Source organism: Ips typographus, linkage group LG12 (assembly GCF_016097725.1).
Source record: "Ips typographus isolate SLU linkage group LG12, UJ_Ityp_2.0, whole genome shotgun sequence".
In the NCBI taxonomy this organism is placed as follows: Eukaryota; Metazoa; Arthropoda; class Insecta; order Coleoptera; family Curculionidae; genus Ips; species Ips typographus.
In genome coordinates, this window is record NC_138433.1 from 4,055,168 (window position 1) to 4,077,666 (window position 22,499).

The window sequence follows — 22,499 nt, forward strand, 5'->3', positions numbered from 1 at the left end:
CCACTTCTAAGGGACTTTCTTGCCAAGGATCCTCTGTTTCACGTGGTTTTGGCGGAGTTCTACTTAACGAAGCTCTTGGTCTGAAATAAACTTCCGTGGATTGGGGCTTAGAAGTCGAAGCCGAGGCTTGGGGAGTTTGAGCTTGAACGCCCACGACAGTATTGTCAAGAGTATTTTCTTCGTCCTCACTGCTTGTCAAACAAACTGAACTGGGTTTGTCAAGCTTTTGTTTGTGTGAAGAAGTTGCCGTTTGTGTCGGAGCCGGAGAACTCACAGTCGAACTGTGATGCTCGGGTTTAAAATCTTTTAACTCTTTTATCACCTTCTCTGGGTTTCGACCCCTAGCGATAGCTGCACGTAACACGAATTTTTCTTTTTCCGACAAACTTTGAGCCCTACTGCGAGTTTTTACTCGATCTTTGTCACTCGACTCACTCATGGACAATTTTTAAATTCATTTATGTGCTATATTTATTATTTTTCAAAAAAAAATTAAATTTAAAATTTTTTTTTTTAAGCAAGTTGATTATTCCTAGCAATTTCTTTACGAATTTGCTTGTTCATCAGACTAATAATCTTTTTGACGCTAAAATACACAAGCATTAATACCCCCATGCACAGAAAATTAATAATTAAAATTTCCTTAGCTGACCATGAAGCGTCTTTTCCCGAATTATTTGATACACCTCCACTGTTTCCCGCTTGAGAAATAATAATTTCCTCCTCTTTTGAAGATGTACCCCCCATATTAAACTAAAATTTTCTCAAATGAACGCTTAAATAGCACAGGTAATCCCCAAAAAATCACTAAATAAATCAACGTTACCATCCCTAGCCAAAAGAAAATAATACTTAAAATTTCTTTTATAGCCCACACATTATTTTCCTGAATCTGTATCATACCCCAAAAAATAAAAACAAAAACTCAACTATTGTTTTTCATCCATCTCAAAACAGACCGGCGCCTCCACCAAATGTCACGTTTAATTTATGAGCCCTTCTGGGTTCACCAATTAAACTGACTCACGACGTTAAACGTCGCGCCGGGATCTCAGTTTTAGGGATGGAATCAAACACTGAGTTTTTTCTCATATAACACTTAAATCTATTAAATATGGTATACACAAACGTGTCTGCACAATACGGTTATAAACACTAAAAGTTGACAATTCTACAATTTGTACTTACATAGTCACAAGCTAAGGTCTTAGCATTTCTGGCGGCTGGCTTGGTCACTTTCGCGTTTTTTACAATTTTGGAGAACTGACTACTTAACTTGATCTTTCCCCGAGGAGAGTCGACATTTCGACTTCTCAGGTCAGCTGGTCGCACTACCGTTGATCGGTTCACACTTATCCCATACTGCTAAAATCGGCGTATTTTATACCCGATTGATCGGCGGACGCAGTTTGTTATTGTCGCTTGTTTTTCATATTTCTGTAAAGCAGGTGGTGGTGACTTATCACCGATACAGTGCACCTGGTGCATGACACACTCGGTGCATCATGGTGCGACCTTGCCTCGTGCGCTTAATATTTCGCAATCCTCGAATACTCTTATGTTTTTTTAAGTTAATCAGTCCATCTTTTCAATTAACGGATTTTCCATTCGTGACAATATAACAATAAGTACTTGGTATTTTTTTTATTTTCCACAGACACCCATTAAGTAAACTCTTCAATATTTTTTAATTTCCACACACAGTTATTAGGTAAACTCTGCAAGCATAGACTACACTGGCCTTGAGTAGATGGTGGTCCATCTATATGAGTTCGATAATCCGGTCGATTGTAATGCATGAAACATGGAAACCTTGTCCTCAGAAGAAAATCCTGTCTATAGTGAAACGGTAGCTTGCCCCATATATTTAAATTCGTTGTACCCTTGTCTGAGAAAAAATAAGTGGTAGGTCACGCACATTTTCTTCCACAGTACACACACTGGCCTTGAGTAGATGGTGGTCCATCTATATGAGTTCGATAATCCGGTCGATTGTAATGCATGAAACATGGAAACCTTGTCCTCAGAAGAAAATCCTGTCTATAGTGAAACGGTAGCTTGCCCCATATATTTAAATTCGTTGTACCCTTGTCTGAGAAAAAATAAGTGGTAGGTCACGCACATTTTCTTCCACAGTACACACACTGGCCTTGAGTAGATGGTGGTCCATCTATATGAGTTCGATAATCCGGTCGATTGTAATGCATGAAACATGGAAACCTTGTCCTCAGAAGAAAATCCTGTCTATAGTGAAACGGTAGCTTGCCCCATATATTTAAATTCGTTGTACCCTTGTCTGAGAAAAAATAAGTGGTAGGTCACGCACATTTTCTTCCACAGTACACACACTGGCCTTGAGTAGATGGTGGTCCATCTATATGAGTTCGATAATCCGGTCGATTGTAATGCATGAAACATGGAAACCTTGTCCTCAGAAGAAAATCCTGTCTATAGTGAAACGGTAGCTTGCCCCATATATTTAAATTCGTTGTACCCTTGTCTGAGAAAAAATAAGTGGTAGGTCACGCACATTTTCTTCCACAGTACACTCCTTTAAATTTGAACTACCACCAAATGTTTTTTCTAACATGATTGCTCGAACGTCTAACTACTAATGTGCAACGGGGGGGGATCTACGAGGCAACGAGGGCACCACGTGACGTCACAGGTCCGATGTAACGGTTAGGATGTTCGATGGGGGGGTTCCACACCACGTGACGACAGGTGACATTTTACAGGTTAAGCATCATTCACATAAACTTTATGGCTATTGCAACGGAAAGGTATGTGTACTGCTAAAGGTTAGGTACATTATAAACTAATGTACTGTTAACACTTATATACTGCGGAATTAATAACTTAATAGTAGTGCAAAACCTATCTAGCTTTTAGCTTTTACTCTTAAGTTTTGTCACCTTAATACAAGCAACCAATAAAGAGAGCCATTTCAGACGTTTGACACATGTGTATTTTTGTTGTCAACTAACTGTTTAAATTTCAAAAATTTGAAAAAATGCTTTTTCGTATTTGTTTATGAATGTCTGCTCAGTTTGTACCTAATTGTCACTTTTGAAACAAATAGTCGTCTAGACAATGATTACTATTATCAGTATGACGTTTATGTCTTGTGTTTCTGAAAATCTAACCTGATTCCTATTTTCTAATTTTAATTTTGAGTTTATTGTGAATGATGTCATTTGTCTTCTTGCAGTGCACTTGCCATTAACAGTACAAATGCACTACATGTTATGTGAATGTTACTTTAGGACGTTCAATTTGGGGTTCCACGTTTGACAGGTGACAGTGGGGGCGTTCAATTCGGGGTTCTACGTGACGTCACAGGTCACCGACCGTCCCACAACAATTGTTATCGCTGCAAATACACGAACCGAGCTCGGTTATTGCCGCACACGAACCGAGCTCGCCTTGCGCCTTCACCATTTTATAAAAATGGTCCAGAACCCGCATAGCTATACTACTTGTTGCTACTTCGAAGTTGAGTTTATGTGTTTTTTATGAAACTTAAGTGGAGTTCTTACAAATATAATATATATTAATATATATAAGACAAAACAAGTAAACAAAATAATCAAATAAAACACTAATTTAAATTGTTATGTAAAAACAGCACTTTCGACACTTTATCTGATTTTAGTCGGCTTCGCTTTTCCGTTAAAATCTGTCAAGCTTTTGAAAATACTCATTCACACGGAGCCGATGTAGCTGTTATACACAATTGCTTTTGAACTAAATCGTAAAGAATTGGATAAATTAGCCTCCGATAGTTCCACCACTTTAGAAGATTTCCTTGCCGATCCAGACAAGGTTCCTTTAAGTCTGAGTCTATTTTCAAAATTGCCGCTGATCTTGGGTTTTGGACTACATGTGTTTTTATCATTGAGTCAAAAGTGTCTCAAATGTTCGGTTTCAATTATGAGAATGTTGGATTTTTGCTCTGCTGTATATTAGATATTTAACTCTCTCCACTGGCTGTAGTTGGGAAAACTGATGTGAGTACTTGTAGCCTAGTTTTCAGTGTATCCACAGATTGTTTAAATTTTACTTTTACTTTATTTACTGTTGAATCCGTACTGCGTAAACCTGGGATCAAGAAACGTACTCTGTGTAAGGAGTTCATTTTCTTCATATGCAGAAAACCGATCATTTATTTTTTCACGGAGCACTTTCAATAATTTTTTTTCAGTTTGGTTTGGTATCCAAATTCGTAAACTTTTCATTATTAATGTGTTGATGCATTATTTTTACGAAGTAGAGTACTTTTGATATTGTAATAGATTGTTTTGCACTTATGTCTACAGTAATGCCATTAAACACCCATAAAATGTCCACCACGGTTTGCCGTTCTTCTCAGTCCAAATCGCTTAACGTGTTCAGGTCTTTATTTTTTATTGCTAATGTTGCGATAACTACTTTTTTATCTGCAATATGCGATGCAACATGTCGTAAGCGAAATTCCATCTAGTGCCCACATCTTGCTTAAGTTTTAGATCAGGAAGGTCCATTTACTTCTGAATTTCCTTAAGTTTTTGTAATGCCGATGAACTACAATACTTTTAACTTTTCCAACAAGATTTTTCCTTATAGCGTCAATCCCTTTTTGCACCACCAAGTTAATAGAGTTCGCAAAACATGACAGATGTCTTTAATTACACACTCTGACTGCATCGACTACATTTGCAGCATTATCTGTAACAACTGCAGTAATTTTGTTTATTTTCAACCAGGTATGTAATAACGTTATTTCTTATGTGTAAACCAGGTGGAAACATGAAAATTACCTGCTTTTACTTTTCACCCGGGTGAATGTCAATATGCGTCTTATCATATCTGGGCTTACTTTTTATACAAAAGGAAGGGAATGACACGCAGTCGTCTCCACAATACTTTATTTCGACCTTCAAAAGGTAAGGCCTGCTCTACTCGTTTCGGACATAAAAATGGCCATCTTCAGGAGCTTAACTCGACAATGAATGCGCGGGATGTCTTTTTAGAAAGGGGGAGACAGTGAGACCCATGTTGTAAAGGTTTTGTGAATTTAAAGTTGTTAAAGGTGGGAATAAAGCTGATTATGGAGAAAAAAGAAAAAACTGACTCTACATATTTAAAAGACAAAGACTTAAAATTAGACCCATTTTAAGGGCTGGGTTAGACCCTATGGGGAGAAAAAGATAAATTCAGATACAATCCACCATCCACGGCAGAGGCGATCGAACAGGCGATTCGATAACCTTCAATTCGGTAATAAGATATTTCGGTAACCTTCGGTGTCGTGCTCTTTCGCCAAAAAAAAAAATAAATAAACTCATGCAGTTATGAGATGACAAGTTTTCATGCAAAATTATCGGTAAGATAGATACCAAACAAACCAAACAAAAAACCGAACTGACAGTTAGGCAAACTATGACCTCTAAAACCGTAATTAATTACCTCAATTAAGGATACGACGAAAATAGGTATTTACTGCAAACACGAGTTCGAAACGATCGATAAATTACAACATTGGCACACTGCTTCTCACAAAAAAAATCCTCTTTATGGAAAGTTTTTTTTTTGTTTAGAAAATCCCTTCCTTTTTTTTCTGAAAAATGCCCCACGTTGGGCGCCAAAACTTGCCACTAACTTTCTAGGGTATTAGAAAGTGTAATTGAAATATAAGATTTTCTTTTTCTATTAATTTTTATTAAAGACCTTTTTTCTATTTAAAACAAAATTCCGCTCGCAAAGTGGAGGTTCACCCTTGAATTGTGTCGTTAGCACGTGGCAAGGAAGTACCACGGCATCACTCGACAAATTGGAGAGTTAGGGGGGGGTTAAAATGGGCGCCACTGGCTCAACAGGCAACCAGATCCTCCGCAGCTGTTGTACGGGACACAATTCAGGGTTCAATCCAACCTTACGAACACTTAACAATTAATTAAGTACTTCTTACTTAAATTAGGTGAGAAGCAGCGAGGGCCAATTAAAAACCTTAATCTAACAAACGCACTATTGCCAATAACTTGCCGTTTCAAATTACGCCGTGACTCTAGCTAACAGCCTAATGCCAGTAGAACAAGGACGCTCTAGTCGTGTTCAGGCGAGATCATCAGAACTCAGTAGCTTTCAGACGAAACTGAGCTGATTTCCGCCCCTCTGGGCGAAACTGCGCCAATATTAGCCACCGGACGAGACTGGGTCAATACTGAGCCCCACCGGACGACCCTTATACAGAAATACTTATTTACATAGCCGCTTTACTGTATAAGTACAATTATAATTTCAATCAAATAAAAACAGTATAATTTACCGATCATCTACTTTTAAGTTTTCGTAACATGTTAAATTAAAAACCAGGCACAAATAATATTGAATGTTAAATATCAAACATAGTTAGCGCATACCTTTATTAAGGGAGTTAATTTAGACGTTCACGTGGTCAAGTAAGGGTTTTAATCCAGTCCAGGTCTTAAAAACACCAGGACCGTATGGTAACTACAGTAATCCGGGTTTCAACACGGCTTCGCTTCTAAATGAGCCCTCGGAAAGCCAGAGAAAAGGCAATAAGAGCTACAGGCTCACGTGCACTCTAAATTCAAAATGGCCTTATATATTAACTAAATGGCCGACAGGTAAAATAACTAAACTTACCAGAGTTACAGGGACCGCAGTATTAATTCAATAATCCACCTCTAAACGGACTTCAAAAGTCGGAAGAAAAAATACGGGAGTGAGCACCAAGCTGGCCCCCACACTACATTCATAACCCAATAAATCAACCAAAAATGGCCTCCAGGCAAAACGATCTTACCAAAATTACAGAAAATTACCGTCCAATTCCGCTTCAAACAAGCCCCAAAAGTCAGGAAAATGAACAGGAGTAGTCCAAGCTGACCTCCACGCTAAATTCGGAATGCCGCGATAAATGAACAAAATGGTCGCCAGGCAAATACGATAACTTACCAAAACTATGGAAATCGCAGATTTTAATCCGCCTACAGGCGATAGGAACACCACAAAACAATCAACTTTGGTGGTTTCCAAAATAAGGGTTCGTGTCTAAAATCCACACTTACTGTGACCAACTTAAAAGACAGAACCTCTTTCTGCTATTCTCACAGGTTGAAGTCGAAATCGGAAAAAGAACCACGCTGAACCCAGCATGTCGAAAAGGACACCTGACGACACAAGAGCGGAAATCACGGAAGTAGGAGGGATATTGAAAAGTGCGGCATATTTGAATGGACAACAGCCAAAGCCACCATATTACATGCTCCGAATACTACTGACCACGGAAAGGGGGTAATTAATTATTCATGTGAAGTTTCTGCCCAAAAACATACTGTACATTAATTCAGACTAAAAAAAACACGAGTTTTTACAAACACATTTCGAAATAACCGCGCAAACCGCTGAGACATCAAGATGACAGGTGTGCTCGTTTCATGTGACGTGAAAATGCGAGTAACTCGAATAAGTTACTCTCACGACGCATTCTCAGAATTAATCCGAGTTTAATTGTGATCTTTACGTTAGATTGTAGTTAAAATTAATACACTAATTATCAGTACAAAACACGGACTTTCCGCTTATTAGTTTACCCGCATATAAATTTGAAACAAAAGCAAAAAAAAAAAAAACGGGAGTAACACGAGGTCGTTAAAATCGATCACTGACATCCAAAATATTACCATAACCTGAGTTATTGAATATACGCAGTTTGTTTAAAAATGAAAATTAGGAAAACCGAAGAAAAGAGTTTAATATAAGTGACTTAATTAGTAACTGTAGGTTACATCGGAATGATGGAAAAAGAAAAAGGCAACGCCAATTGAAATGGAGCCAATACCGGATTAGCTAAATACAGTATTATAAACATTACAAGTAAGTTCTTGACAATTAGGTGAATGAGTGCACTGTTAAATTAATTAAAAATTGCTAAAATGCATTGAAATAACAAAATAACTGATCATTACTAGTGCCGAAAAGTGGACGTTACACTGTATTTTTAAAAAGCCCTCACTAGAATTGGCACATGTTTGGATTAGGTATACCGCTTATTTTAACAGGTGAATTTTCTCTTTTTTGTATCTTGTTTTACGCCAATAAACAAAAGCTTCTTTTATTTTCTAATCAAATTTATGTAATTATAAGTTACTTAAACATTAGAAACAATACAAATTAAACAGAACAGTACAAACTGTAAGCTAATACGGTGTTGGCTTTTGGATATTATTATTAGGGCCTTAAATGGTAAGAAAACCACTAGTTTTAGTTCGCCGGCGTTTCGGAAAATATATTTTCTTCTTCAGGTCTCCTAATAAAAAACCACACATTGGAAACCCTCAGGAAGGAAATGTATTATCCGAAACGTCGGCGAACTAAAAGTAGTGGTTTTATTACCATTTGAAGCCCTAATAATAATACCCAAAAGCAAACACAGTATTCACACTTGCGAGGGTCAACAAATACACAAACTTTAACTACTACTAATAACTGTTGTTCCCCCTTACATCTAAAGTATCTATTCTATTCCAAATCTAATCAAAAAATATATAACTTACTTTTATACAGGGTGTCAGAAAATTTTAATATATAATTGAAAAACAAATAAATGTATTGGTTATTTGGCTAACATTGATTTTTTTCGATTGGTGCGCCCTCCTACCCGATCAGGGGCATTTTTTATCCAGTTTCTTATTGCCTTATCAATCTTATTATTGGTTGAATTGGCACAAATTGGATTTCGGCGTACGGAATCTACACCAGATATTTTTTAATTTGATTTGCTACAAAAGTTCAAAAAGATTAATGTGTAACTTACCATAAATCAGTTTTAAAACTTTGTCCAGCTTTTGGAAACTGCCCTTTTCATTTGCTCCAATCCAGTTAGCTTTTAAAGTAAGTTCGTGTGTCAGAAAAACTTATAACAACCTTCTTACTCTATCATTTAGATCTCTGCCGCCTAACAGACAAATTGAGGAACGCTGAAAATAACAAATTCAAAAATTGTTACGTCTACGAAAACAAACATAAAAACAAGCTTGGAAAAACGTAAATTGAATTGACTATTTCACTGGAGTCTTTTGCACTGGTAAAATGTTATAGTAACTTCTCGTTTACAGCTGGCAAAACTCCTACGTTCACATACCTGGACATAACCAAGTTGAGGGTTTTTAAGCGGAAATTTTATTTAAGTAAAATCGATGATCGATGACAAAGTTTGGAAGTTTTTTTCTAAGGTTCTGTTTCTAATTTGTCTGAGATCAGTAAAGCTGTTACTGTTTTTAATGCTTACACTATTTTTTATACGACTTCATCAAAATCATTCCAATTATTATATAAAATGAAAATATTTTATCAAATTTCCTTGGCCGGCAAAATGTTTCCTCTCATCGTAGCTTATTATATACGAATAAACATAACTTACCACTTTATTGAAAAACTCTTTGTCCTCAAGTTTAATATTTAGTTCCAAAATTTGATCATATGAATTACAAGTGACATTGGCGTCTATAGGTTCAGGTTGAAATGGAGCTGTCTCTGAGTTACTCAATTTTTGAATAATAAGTCCAACATCTTTGTTCAAATCTTGTAAGTCGCGTAGTATACGCGCTAGAATATCTGGAAAACATGAAAAAATGAACTAAGTTATAATATAGTTATTCTTATTACTTCTGATGTGCCAATTTAGTGGGGCGTCCATAATCCAAACAAAGTGAAATTGACGGTGTTTCAGATCACTGTTAAATAGCACAAAAATTTGAACAAATTAATTTATTTGGTATAAAAAATAGAATTTAAAAAAAATAATAAATCATAAATTAAATTAAATCATATAATAATGCTGAATTCAATATATTGTCACGTTAAGGGTTGGTTGAGGGGGAAGAATACGCAGGATTCCACAGGTAACCCACTTTTATTACGTTATAGTGCCTTATAGTCTAGTTAGTTATCTTACCCCCAGATGGCCAAGATGGCAGGGAGCATGATGTGAAACTGGCTAGGCTGTAGATACACGGAGGGCAGCGCTTTAGCGGTGGTGAATGAACCCTAGACTTAGGTCCGAGGGCATTCACCGAGCCGGCAAAGACGTGAAGAACCTAACAAAGGGAGGTAAGTTGGAACGGCAACTTAAGCTGCGCGCCCACACTATTTCCTTTGCTAGGGCTGATCTAGGGTGTGGCACTTGGTCACCTACTGCTCCACGTTAAGTTCCACAATAGGCATACCCAGACTAACCCGGAGATCAGTCGGTGACTTCCCTCTGGGGAAGACCTCAGAGTTCGGTAATCTGTACGTGCTTTTGGTGCAGTATTTATACTCACATCATGACCCCAATTCGCCAATCTTGCTGACACAAACATTGTACTGGGGGAGACCGGGGCTACTTAGGGTAACGGCACCTAGCGTAATCTTTATATTACAATATTATTGAATCATATCAATGATTATTGATTCATGATTGGCGTTCTAATCTAATTATCTAATTTACAGAACAAAATAAATTAAAATATTTATAAAGTTTGGCTATATGTTTGTACTTACTTTGATGCTTCTCACAATGACAGACATTATGTTGAACGGTTTTAGTGGGAACAGGCAAATTAACTTCAGTTAATTTAGGTATGGTTGTAAATGCGGGTGGTTTAGGTGGGACTGGTATTTTATCATCTGTTTCATCAAAATCTGAATACACATAATCTGAATTGCGGTGCATTCGAGTTTTAACTGAAATATTGTTTTCAAGTAGTACTGCTGCCTCCACATCGGTTTCAGCTTCTTCCAATTCTCGAAGTTTATGGGTCGCTTTGTGATAGTCAGCTAAAACGCACAAGGTTTCCAGATGCTTAAAATGACTTCTAGATTATTAGGTTCAACTTACTGTCATGAAATTTGACTATTGCTACGCATTTCACACATTTATCCAGGTTTAGAGGTGTATGAGTTTTGACAGCTTTTTCTCTTGACAGGGTTGATTTTAAATACGTTGGCCAAGTGCAATATAAAATTTTATTTTCTACAACTAGCCAGGTGCTTGATATCAGGGCCATTGACACAATTCCATTTGTAGATTCTTCCGGGAAATCAACAATAACACATGATCTATAAAATACATAATTTTTAACACAAGAGACAAAATACCTCGGAAAATACAAAAACTTTATTTTAAATTCATTGTAACAACAAAAGGCCAAATTTCAGTTTAGTATGTATGTAAAGTAACTTTATTATATCTACGTTAATACACATCTAATATGAGACACATTACACATTTTGCCCTACACAATTAATTAGTTGTGTTAAAAACCCCACTCACTTTTTTTTTGAAAAAAGTTTACTATGGCAAAAATCAAGGTAAAATACTATGATTAGTAGTAAATTTTTTAAATGTGACAATTGGAAGCACCCATAGAAGCATATGTCAATTCACATTTCTATTAATTACATTGTTAACGTCATCCCATTATTCTATTATTTTTGTTATATGTAAAAACCTTAGCAGGGGAATCTGAGTAGGATAAATTGAAAAATATATAAATGTGTTATTAATAAATCAGTTTGTTTTGCACCTTAAAAAAACTGCAAAATAGGTCTACTCCACAAGATTACTGTGTTTGTAAGTAAGTGAATTTTGAAATTACATTTTGCTATAAGTTGAAATAAAATCAAATATTTGTTTCTAATTCTTTGATAAGTTCTTCTCTCTAATTCTCTAGTTCTTTGATAATTCTAAAATAGTCAAAACACATGTCAAAAATTTGACAATGTCAATTTTGATATCACATTCTGACGACTCAGAAAAAATGCTACAACTTTGATAAACTATGCTGTCAGATCAAAACTAATGGAGTTAGCTATTGAGTAAAATATAAAGAATCACCCTGTACTTACATCTATAAATATAACAACTCAATAAAAAATGTTTCTGATTCACCTCTAATACATAAATATGTTTTTCCTTCTCAAAGGCCGTGAATTAAAGGACAACAAAAGTATGTATTTTCCTCGGAATTTTCTCCTTGAGGTAATAACATTCCCTTACATTTAATTTTCTCATGTGAAAAAGTTATATCAATTTGACTAAGGACAACTTTATACATATAATAGCATAAAACTACTATTTGTAGGATAAGACACAAATGGTTCTAATATTAAAAGTTTTTTCCCTAAAATAAAAATATGGCAATTTTCAACATAGATGTTACAAATCTGTTGTAAACTCTGATTAACTTTCCTTAAAAATCGTTTTAGACACCCAAGATAATTCTCAAAAGCAAAACTGTTTACATTATTTAAGGATCCAAATTTAATGGCATCAGCTGCCAATTAAACACAAAATTCAATTCCATAGATGTGAACAGAATGAGACACAAATAATTTAAGCAAGTTATCTGCATAAGAGTTATACAGGCCATTTAATTCAGTGTTTAACAAGATTGTCAGACCATACTTTAATAGCATCATATGTGAGAATACAGAATTAGACAAAATATCACCAAGAAGTGGTATTATATACAATAAAAATTGTCTGAACTCTGTAGCTTTCCAGTGCTCTAATTCTTTCAAACTTCTAGGTTGTAGATTAAATTCACAAGGCCAAACTGTTTTGTATATTTTAAGTCGATTTTCCAGAAGTTGCAATTTCTCTGGTGTTAATCGATATAACCTGCTACCATCCCTCCACAAAAACAATAACTTTCTCATAACCCCCAAACAAACACAATGCATATAGTCTACTGGGAAACTTGATACCATTCCAACACCTAGGGCACATATAGGAGTTACACTTTTATGGTAATTACCATATTTTCCATCAAGAAAATCTTCATCTTGTCTGAGGGGCGCACTAGAATCTGAAAAGACCATTCGACGAACAAATCTTCTTTTGACAGTACATTTGTCACATCCATGATATGAATTAAAGCTCATTGTAGCCTTCACATAAGCTTGTGCTGGTGCATCACAGCAAAATGACCTACACTCAATGTCAATAAACTTATGGTTCGTAATTTTTAATTTGTTTATTTTCAGGTCATTAACTTACTACTACAAAATCTTCAAAAAACTCATTTAGAGGAGGTTTTGATGGGCCACAGTAGAGTGCTACAATAAAAGGTGGTAATTAGATATTTTGCACAAAATAGGCCAAAAGTTTTGCTTTGTGCTCTTGTGAATAGGCAAGCCATCTATGTTAAAATCTAAAACACATAAAACAGGATTTGAAACATGTTTGAGGACCTCATATTTATTAAACAATTTTCTAATTTGATTTGAAAGACCAAAATAATGATATGAACCATCACCCATATTCTTTATGTCAATTTGTCTAGGAGTTTGTAAAATAGTTCGAGCATCTTTTGGCAAATTACTGATGGATTTGTGGAAAACCATTGCAACAACTCATTAATGGCAGAGTCTGTTACATTATTTTCAAGTGACCAGTGTTTTAAAAATGTTATACTTTCTTGAGAAGAAGAAGTTGTAGTAGAGATTATATTTTTATTATCACCAGGCTCATCTTCACTATACTCCTCATTATCTGAATTACTTTCACTCGAGCTTTCGATAAAAATTGTATGGACTCAGAAGATAAACTTTCAGTCTCACTTAAAACAAATGATTGATTGGTTGTAGCCTCCAAAGATTGGTTCTGATAGTTCCCCCACAAAAGTAGTCTTAGTAGTTATTTCAGAAAGTGATATGGGCAAAAAATTATTCTGAGATGAGTTGGAAGAACTAGTTTCCTGAATAATTTCTAAATTACTAGCAACATCGTTGACAATAGAGGAATGCTTTGCAGAACTATTAAATGTTGCTGTACTTTTCACAGGAGAACAATCGCCTAACACACATTTCACCTGCTTGGCAATTATTCGCCTTTCCTGTCTTTTACTGAGGTGTTTTTTTATTAATAATCATGTTTATTTAAAGGCAGCGAATCGAAAAAGCCAAAAAAACTTAATGAAGACAAAACTTTAGTGTTCAAAACCTAGGTTACTTAGGGTACTTACGTTTCTGATTCAAAGCTTGACATCGTAGCGTAAAATGCACAACACACACTATCAAACAATTCTAAAGCATACATAAAAATAAAATACAATTTACAATTAAAATAGATTAATTTAACCAATTTAACTATCCACTAAACAAGGTGACGCCGGCCGGCAAACGAAACGAGTTTGTCAATAGTGTTACACACGTCAACATATTGCGGGAAAATCAAACTATTTGTGAAACGATCGGCTTTACGAATGACCGAACGCGATCCGAAATTGGCCCGAAAGTACTAAAATGGCCCCTGAGCTATAGAAGAAAGCCGAAGGCGCACCGCCAGAGGTGAGATATCTGTAGTTTATATCCGGAAAACCGGTACACGTTCCGCTTCTGATTTGAAAGAGGCAATATTTGCCATAAGAAAACTGCTTGTGCCGCCGTTCGGCCGCTTACTTGCCAAACGGCTTGTGTTTGCTGGGAAGTCTTAACTACTGTAAGTTATATACCTTTTTCCATTGTTCACCAATTTTTTGGGTACCTCCAATAGAATTTATAGCCTTTGCAGCTTGTTCCCAAGATTGTCTTTTTAAATTTGGGGTACCTTTTCCCCACTTTAAAACCTCAGAACTTTCTAGCTCAGTTAGAAGTTGAATATATTGCTGTCTTGAGGCTTTCTTAGACATACCTAAAATTGATTTAAAAATTAAGTTTGGTACTTTATCCTAATTTTGAATTAAGTATTTACCGTTGCCGGGAAAAAAAACTGAAAAACACCAAAAGCCGTTTAAAATTTACATAATTTGTGAGATTGGGTCGGTACTTCTCCGTCTGGTTTGGTCTGGCCATAACACAAATGCAATGTTGCCATAGTGAAGCTTGAAATTTTATCAATCAATTGTAACCTACAGTTTTTTTAATCAATTGTCCTTAGTGCGTATCTATGTACAGTGCGTTTTTTTTAACGCGCGACGTAGGATTTTACGTGTTAAATTTTTAAGCCCATGTTAGACTATGTTGTTTTGAAACTACAAGTGTAAAACTTGACGAGTGTGTGTTTAGTACCTTAAAGCTTAAGTAAGTTTACCAATTTGGTCTAAAAAGTGTTTACAAACTAACGAAAAATAATCTTTTTTCGAAAAGATTTTATCTTTCTATGCTCCCTGTATACATGGTAAATGCTTGTTGTTTTTGATACTGTCACAGCAGGTAGCAGGTAAAATTTGGTGTAGAAAGTAAAACAGGGTGGTCAAAATGCGAATATTAACTTTATATCAAGAATTAAGTACAGAAGAAGTATTTTTTAAAATAAATTGTTCAAATTGACCTCCGTTTGAAACCAAACAGTACCCCAAACGATCATAAAATGCCCTTTTGACGTTATTAATAAATATGTCACTCTACCTGCTACCTACCCTGCCAGTATCAAAAACAACAAGCACCTACCATGCATACAGGGAGCATGGAAAGATAAAATCTTTTCGAAAAAAGATGATTTCACGTTAGTTTGTAAACACTTTTTAGACCGAATTGGTAAACTTACTTAAGCTTCAGGGTACCAAACACACACCCGTCAAGTTTAACACTTGTAGTTCCAAAACAACATGGTCTAACATGAGCTTAAAAATTTAACACGTAAAATCTTATGTTGCGCGTTAAAAAAAAGCACTGTATGTGACCAAAAATGTAAATAGTGGTCAATTTTCATTGAAATTATTTCAATATTGATATTAAGTTAATGGATTTACGGCATAAGGCTGAACATCTGCCTATCAAGTACTATAATTGTAAAGAAAACATCTTTGTGCTGCTGCAATGTTCTTTTAAAACAATAAATCCAATTCTTAATAAATATACATTTTTAGATATTTCGTTTAGTCGAACTTACCCCTTCCTATAAATACCATCTCAGAAGAATGTAATGTCTCCACTCTGTGAAGATGGACTATCAAATAGTAATACCAAACCACGAACAACGCCTGTAATTCCTTGGGTATTAAGTGCATATTGTGCACCCGAGCATCCACTGTGACGTCACCCGGCGTATCGCATTGAGAAAACAAGTTCCGCTGATAGGCCAACTTGGATCTGTTGTGATGTCAAATGCCAACTTGTCACTTAGCTTTTGTTTTGTTGTGTCAGAAAAATTAACATGCAGCTAAAATAATTGTATTTTTATTACAATAGTCTAATAATTGGTGAAGATTATACACTGAATTCAAGTAAATGTATATTTTTCAATGGTCATAATGCACACAACGCCTGCTAGCCCAGGTAAGATTACAATGACAATTAGGCAATTTCATACCTAACCTGAATAATCTTTGCTGATGCATCCATCGACCTCTTAACTTATGGACTGGCCTTCGCTTCACGAAAGCACGACGGAGCGTGCGGCCAACATTAGTAAGAGAGGTCCGAGAGAGAGAGAGTATATTCCGGGCAAAAAGTTACGCTGCTATATGGAAGGAGACCGAGAAAACGACGACTTTTACTTGAAGTTGGTTTAATATGAGATTAATAAAAAACGGTAGCAATTGAAATTTTTATTAACGTAACAAAATGTACATACGAGCAAATTTTCAAAGCGTTTACTTAAAAAAAAACGCTATTATTAAATCTGAAAAGCATCAATTCGACGCTACAGGCGGGACGCCCATGGGACTCTCTCTACGAGGGGGTGCGTGGGGGTGTGTGTGTGTGTGTGAGTGTGCGTAAGGCCTCCTGATGTGCCGCCAAGCGGAACCCGCTCGATACGAGCAGGGAACCCCTATGTCCGACAAGCCCGAAGGATTTACTTTATGCACAGCAAGCCCCCCTTGGAGTGTCGCCAAGCGAAACCCGCTCGATACGAGCAGGGAACCCCTATGACCGACACGCCCTAAAGGACTTACTTTAGGTACTGAAAGGGTCAAGAGTCCCGGCGGTCACCACTGGGTTGCGTAAGGACTCTAGTCTGTTCAGCCTGGATTTCCAAGAAGGTATCGAGCCGTCCGGGCACTAGGAAGTTCGGACTGATGCTCGATAGACCGACCCAGAGACCAGTAATCTTCGATGGCTTGAGACGCTGATTAAATACTCGTCTCATGACCCCAATTTGCCGGTCTCGCTGATTCGGCAGTGCACTGGGGGAGACCGGGGCCAGACTAGGTAACGGAACATGGTGCAACTTATGTTATTCGTGACAATATAGTTCCCATTTTATTGTTTTAAAGCAATATGACATATTTTGAACAACATTTCAGCCATTTAAAGAAATGTATTGCAGCTTATTTAACACAAAAAAGCTTTGCCTAGAGTTTTACTAATCAAATTTGAGAAGATATAAATCCACATTTTATTGATTCCTATATCTGAGGAACTTTTATGGGTGGTTCTCAAATCAGTGATATGATCAGTCTTCATGGCTCAGACTTGGTGTTAACTGTTGTTGATTCAAAAAATCACTTCTATTTATTTGATACTGATCATTAACAATATACAAATGGGTACTGGGCATATAAATATGACAGATGTTATATCGTCTGTACCATTAGTTGCAAATTTAGGTATTTCCTTAATTTAAGCTCCTGTTTTCAATAAAAGTAAAAAAGAAAAAGGCGAAAAATTAAATGAACATTAAAAACTAAAAATATTAAAATCATTACTGATGACAGAAAATGACAGTTTTGGTCAGTTTTTGTCTAATTCTATTTGGCACTTCATTTTTGCAAAAGTTAATGTGGTGAAGCCTAACAGTGAAGTAGTTTTTTAAAATTAATCTAATTAATTGTAAAATATGACCATCTAACGAATCTTGGTCAGTGCAATGTTTAGATAAAGATGAAAATATTTCCTGAATGTTCAATTTTCTCATTGCCAAAGAAACAAGTTTAACCATTATATTAGATGAAGAAAAATGTTGTAATGATTTGATGACACTTTCAGCAACAATGCAAACTTTAACAACATCTTTAGATGGTTTACAAAGGCCGCCTCTATTTTTTTTTGTTTAAGAGCATCGACATAGAAGCATCACTAATCAAAGAAGCAGAGCAAACATTGCAATTAATACTTTTTATTAATTTTCGGCTGACAAAACCTGCTATATATTCAACAACGTCACATATATATGAGCAATTCTGAATGTTATTAAGATTTTTAATAAAATCTAAGTCAGCTTCTTCTGAAAAATTTTCATCTTCATATAATAAATCTACACCAGCAATGTTATTATCTGTTTTAGTAGAGGTAACATTTAAAATTGACGTGTTGTCCTGCGCTAAGCAGTTAGCTGTATTTGGAGATACTATTTCGGAATGAACTAGAAGCCTTTTGTAGGCAGTTTCGAATTGCCATGCTGTCGGATTATTCGAAAAACCACCTCTTCTACGTATGGCCGAAAAAAACATTTCCAAGTGATCCTGACTTAACTTGTAGGTTAACAGAAACTGTAAAACATCTGTTTCGATTAAGTTAGTGAATAAGTTTTCAATACTCGATAAACAAATAATCAATCCAAGAAATCCCGTTTTCCGTCCAGTTACCATTATATTTTCACCTTTAATTCCCTTTAGCGAGCTTAAATATTCAATAGAACTCCTAATAAATGTTTTTAAGAATTCCTTATTTCCCTTAAAGAGGGGTCTTTTGAAAGGAGTATTTCCTAGAAAGTTTCTTATATTTAAAATGTCAAAAATATTATTAATATTTCGTAGAACGTAATCTTGTTGCACAATGTAGCCCAGATTCTTCTTGTAATTTAACAAGCTCTTTGAGCAAATTCCAATTAATCTTTTTGCCTTCATGGTCATAAAGAAAACCCCAGTCGCCTAAAGTGTTTCCGTACCAGTTTAATCATGTGGCATGCATCTAATATAATATGAACTTTTTCATTATTTATAGGGTTAATAAAATAAGGTTTTAAATTTAAAAAATCTAAATTAGCTCCTAATATATTTGCCGTAGCGAGGTTTGAGGCACAGCCGTCAAAAGTTAAAGTTTTTGTTGTGACACCAATACCTTCAAGCTGAAGAAAGCAGCCCCTTACTAAGTTTGCTTTCTCTTCCGCAGATAGGGAATCAATTAAAAAGTAGGCTAGTGGAACTTTCCATCTACTATTAAGGCCCACCAACATGAAAACTAACACATTTTTAGCTTTTGGCAAATTATCACTGTCCTGCATCCCCGTTCCAAAATTAACATATCCCACATGCCTACTTCACTGAACATGTTCATGGATTGACATTTCATCCATCATCAAACCAGCCACCAATTTCTTTCCTTTTTTAGTTTCTACCTCTACTTTAGATTTTACGGCTCGAAGGGCTTCTGAAGTACATCCGGGGGTGCCATCAACCGAACTATACCATTTTGTCAACGTATGTGGATGGGGCAATGCAGTTTTACCAAACATGCTTCTTACATAATTATAAGCAGAAGCCGAATAAAAATGTAATGTCAGAGCAAAGCATCTTAGTTCTGGACTGTATTTGGATCGAGTTTTCTTCTGCAGTTGTCTGAACAAAAGTTGCTTTTCTGCTTCAGAAACGCATTCCTTAACAAATTTCAATACTTTATATTATTATTTGATAAATGAGTTTAAGAATAACATAAGGCAAGGGTATACTCTAGGAATATTATATATGGCCGTGTGCACCAATTTTTTTAAACACTCCGGGCTAAGTAGAACTTATGTTCTGATGTTTACATTGAATTTTCATAACAACATAGGGGCTTTTAGCTTAGGTATATTTTAATTGCATTGGTGCAAATGGGCATTAGTAAAGTTAGTGTCACTGTGGTATCACTAATGTCCGTTTCCTCGACACTCGCGCGCTAAGTTGGGTTTAAGTACCACTTAGATAAGGATTGTTTAGACTGTAATATTTTGCATTTAGTCTGTCACATTCAAATCTCAACTTAGCTTAAGTTGTCCTTAAAATTGACTTGCGAGTGCCGTGGAAACGGGCATAAAAGGCATTTATTTCTATAATCAATGTCAATTTAAAAATCAAATGCCAAATGTTACTTTTAAACTCATATATGAATGTAAGTGAAAGCAAAACTCAGAGTCGATCTCCACAAATATTTATTAATAAAGGTTGTTATCTGCCTAACATGTTTCGGGTGTATTCAGACACCCATCTTCAGAGGCTGTAAGTTATACAGTGTGTTAATTAAATACTTATAAAACTAAGGATATGGAAGCCTACCTTAACTAGATCACTAGTCTGCTGACTGTCATTCTAAAAGGGGGGACAGCTGAACCCAGATGTACTAAGGTGGTTTTTTTATTCTGCACGGGGGAAAAAAACCTTGATCAAAAAACCCAGTTCTGGTTCAGAGGTGACAGGTTGCTCCGTTTTTTATTCTCGAAGGGGAAAAAAACTTAATCAAAACCCAGTGTTGATGTCAAAAATTAAGTTAGTTGTTCGGTTTTTTATTCTTGAAGGGGGAAAAAACTTAATCAAAACCCAAAGAAGTTGAATGATGTAAAAACTGCATGTTTATCTGTAATAAAAAGCATGAATAGAAATAGGATGTCCTGAAGGGGTGTATATGTAATGGGGAGGCGGCAGATAAATTAAAGTCAAAAAGATAGAATGAAAGGCAAGTCAAAAAAAAGGGGGGCTAAACTGTATATCTTACCTGAAGCAGACCAAATGGACACGAAAGGGACGTCACACAACAAAAAACCGCGGTGGACACTCACAAGTTCGACATTTAACAGATTAAAATGGGGGGCGACTTTCCCTTTGTCACTGTGGAGGTGTGACCGTGCAGGGCAACATAGCTTGGGTGCAGCAGGACATGGAGTGGCCAAAATGGCTTCCAACCCACGCCAAGGGCAGGTTGCAGGAAGCGGAAGTCTAGGGGGCAGCAACATATTGCCAAACTCGAAAAAACCAAAAAACAAAAAACCAATTCCCCCAGAGAACTGAAAAGGTCAAAACCCCCAGAGCCGGACATGACAGACAGCTGACAGCAGACAATACATGTGTGATCGGTCCACTCATCAAAACAATACAGTGTAAACAAATAAAGTTAGGTTAAATTGGTACTTAACACCAATCATCCGACCGCTTAATTATAGGTTTAACAAATAATGCAATGGTTAGTCGACAAATGAAAGCAAGAAACAAAATTAAAATTAGATTAACGTTAAGTAATGAGCAACCTTCAACCTGGGGACCCAAAAGCACAGATTAAACACAGTTCTTGAGCACAGGAAAAAGCAAACGTAAGTATCAAACAGTGGGAATTGATTAAGGGTAATTGGGGGTTGAAATCTAATGTAGGGGGACTGGGAAAAGTGTCTGGGGAACTAGAAATTGAGGGATCTGAAGAAAGAAGTGGAGCTATGTCTAAGCTGGTCATTGAGGCAGACCACCTTATCGTTGGATGAAGCCTTGTGGATTTCAAGGACCTCCAGAAGGTCCAGCAGATTGCCTTTTCCACAGAAATGGAGGGGCTTAAAGCCCTCATCAACGTTGAAAGTATGGTTATTAAGGCGAAGGTGGCGTGAAAATAGTGATTTCATGTAGCTAGTGTTCAAATTTGGGTTGTTAATAAATTTTTCAAACTCTCTCTTGTGTTCATGTATTCGAGTTGCAAATTTTCTACCTGTTTGACCAACGTAGACAGCTTCACAGTTGGCCGTGCAGCAAGAGAGCTGGTAAACACCAGACTTATTAAGGAGCGGAGTTGGATCTTTGGAGTTGACAAGAAAACGGGATGCAGAGTGTGATACTTTAAAGCAGATAGAAATGCCATAGGACTTGAACAGGGACTTGAAACCAAGAGAAAAAGGCCCCAAATAAGGTATTGAGAAGTATCTAGTCTCAATGTCATGCTCTCCCACTGTGAGCCTTCTGTTGACAAATTTCTTGAAGTGGTTGTAGTAGATTTTGTTAACTAAACTAGGAGGGAAACCATTGTTGGTAGCCACTGTTCTGATCCATGAGAGTTCCCTGTTAAAGCTGGGCTCCAGCAGGGGTATGCTAAACAGTCTGTGGAAAAAGCAGTTCAAGGAGGCAGTCTTTTGAGAAAAGGGGTGATTAGAGGAGAAAGGAATGATACTATCTGTGCTAGTGGGTTTGTGGTATATTGAGAACTCAATCCTGTTGTCTACTCTGGAAATCAAAATGTCGAGAAAGGGCAGTGATTGTGAAGACTCCAGTTCCATAGTGAACGTAATAGAATTATGTAAGGTATTAAGAAAGTCAAAGAATTGTTGGAGCTCAGGCAAAGTGCCATTAAAGATGCAAAAAATGTCATCTACATATCTCCTGTAGAAAAGAATTTTGGAGAATAAAGGGGATTTATCAAGGGATGATTCAATGTTTGACATAAAGATTTCGGATAAGAGAGGAGAGAGACCAGAGCCCATTGCCAGGCCGTCTTTTTGAGCGTAAAATCTGTCTTTGAATTGGAAAAAGTTTTGATCGATGACAAGTGAAACCAGGGCTCATATATGAATATTATGGTGATATAAAGATTGCTCTTCTGTATTATGTTACCTG

At 36.3% G+C, this 22,499-nt stretch overlaps 2 long non-coding RNA genes across 2 annotated transcripts in view; one reads left to right on the plus strand and one right to left on the minus strand.

Annotated features, from left to right (window-relative positions):
• Positions 1–22,499, plus strand: part of LOC145736576 (uncharacterized) — a 279,046-nt gene that overhangs the window by 253,473 nt on the left and 3,074 nt on the right. The gene's annotated exons all lie outside the window — the stretch shown is intronic.
• Positions 8,559–10,426, minus strand: LOC145736326 (uncharacterized). Its single transcript, XR_014179899.1, has 3 exons — positions 9,428–10,426; positions 8,822–8,984; positions 8,559–8,757 (listed from the first exon to the last, which is right to left on the minus strand). It is a non-coding gene; the product is annotated as an uncharacterized LOC145736326 (long non-coding RNA).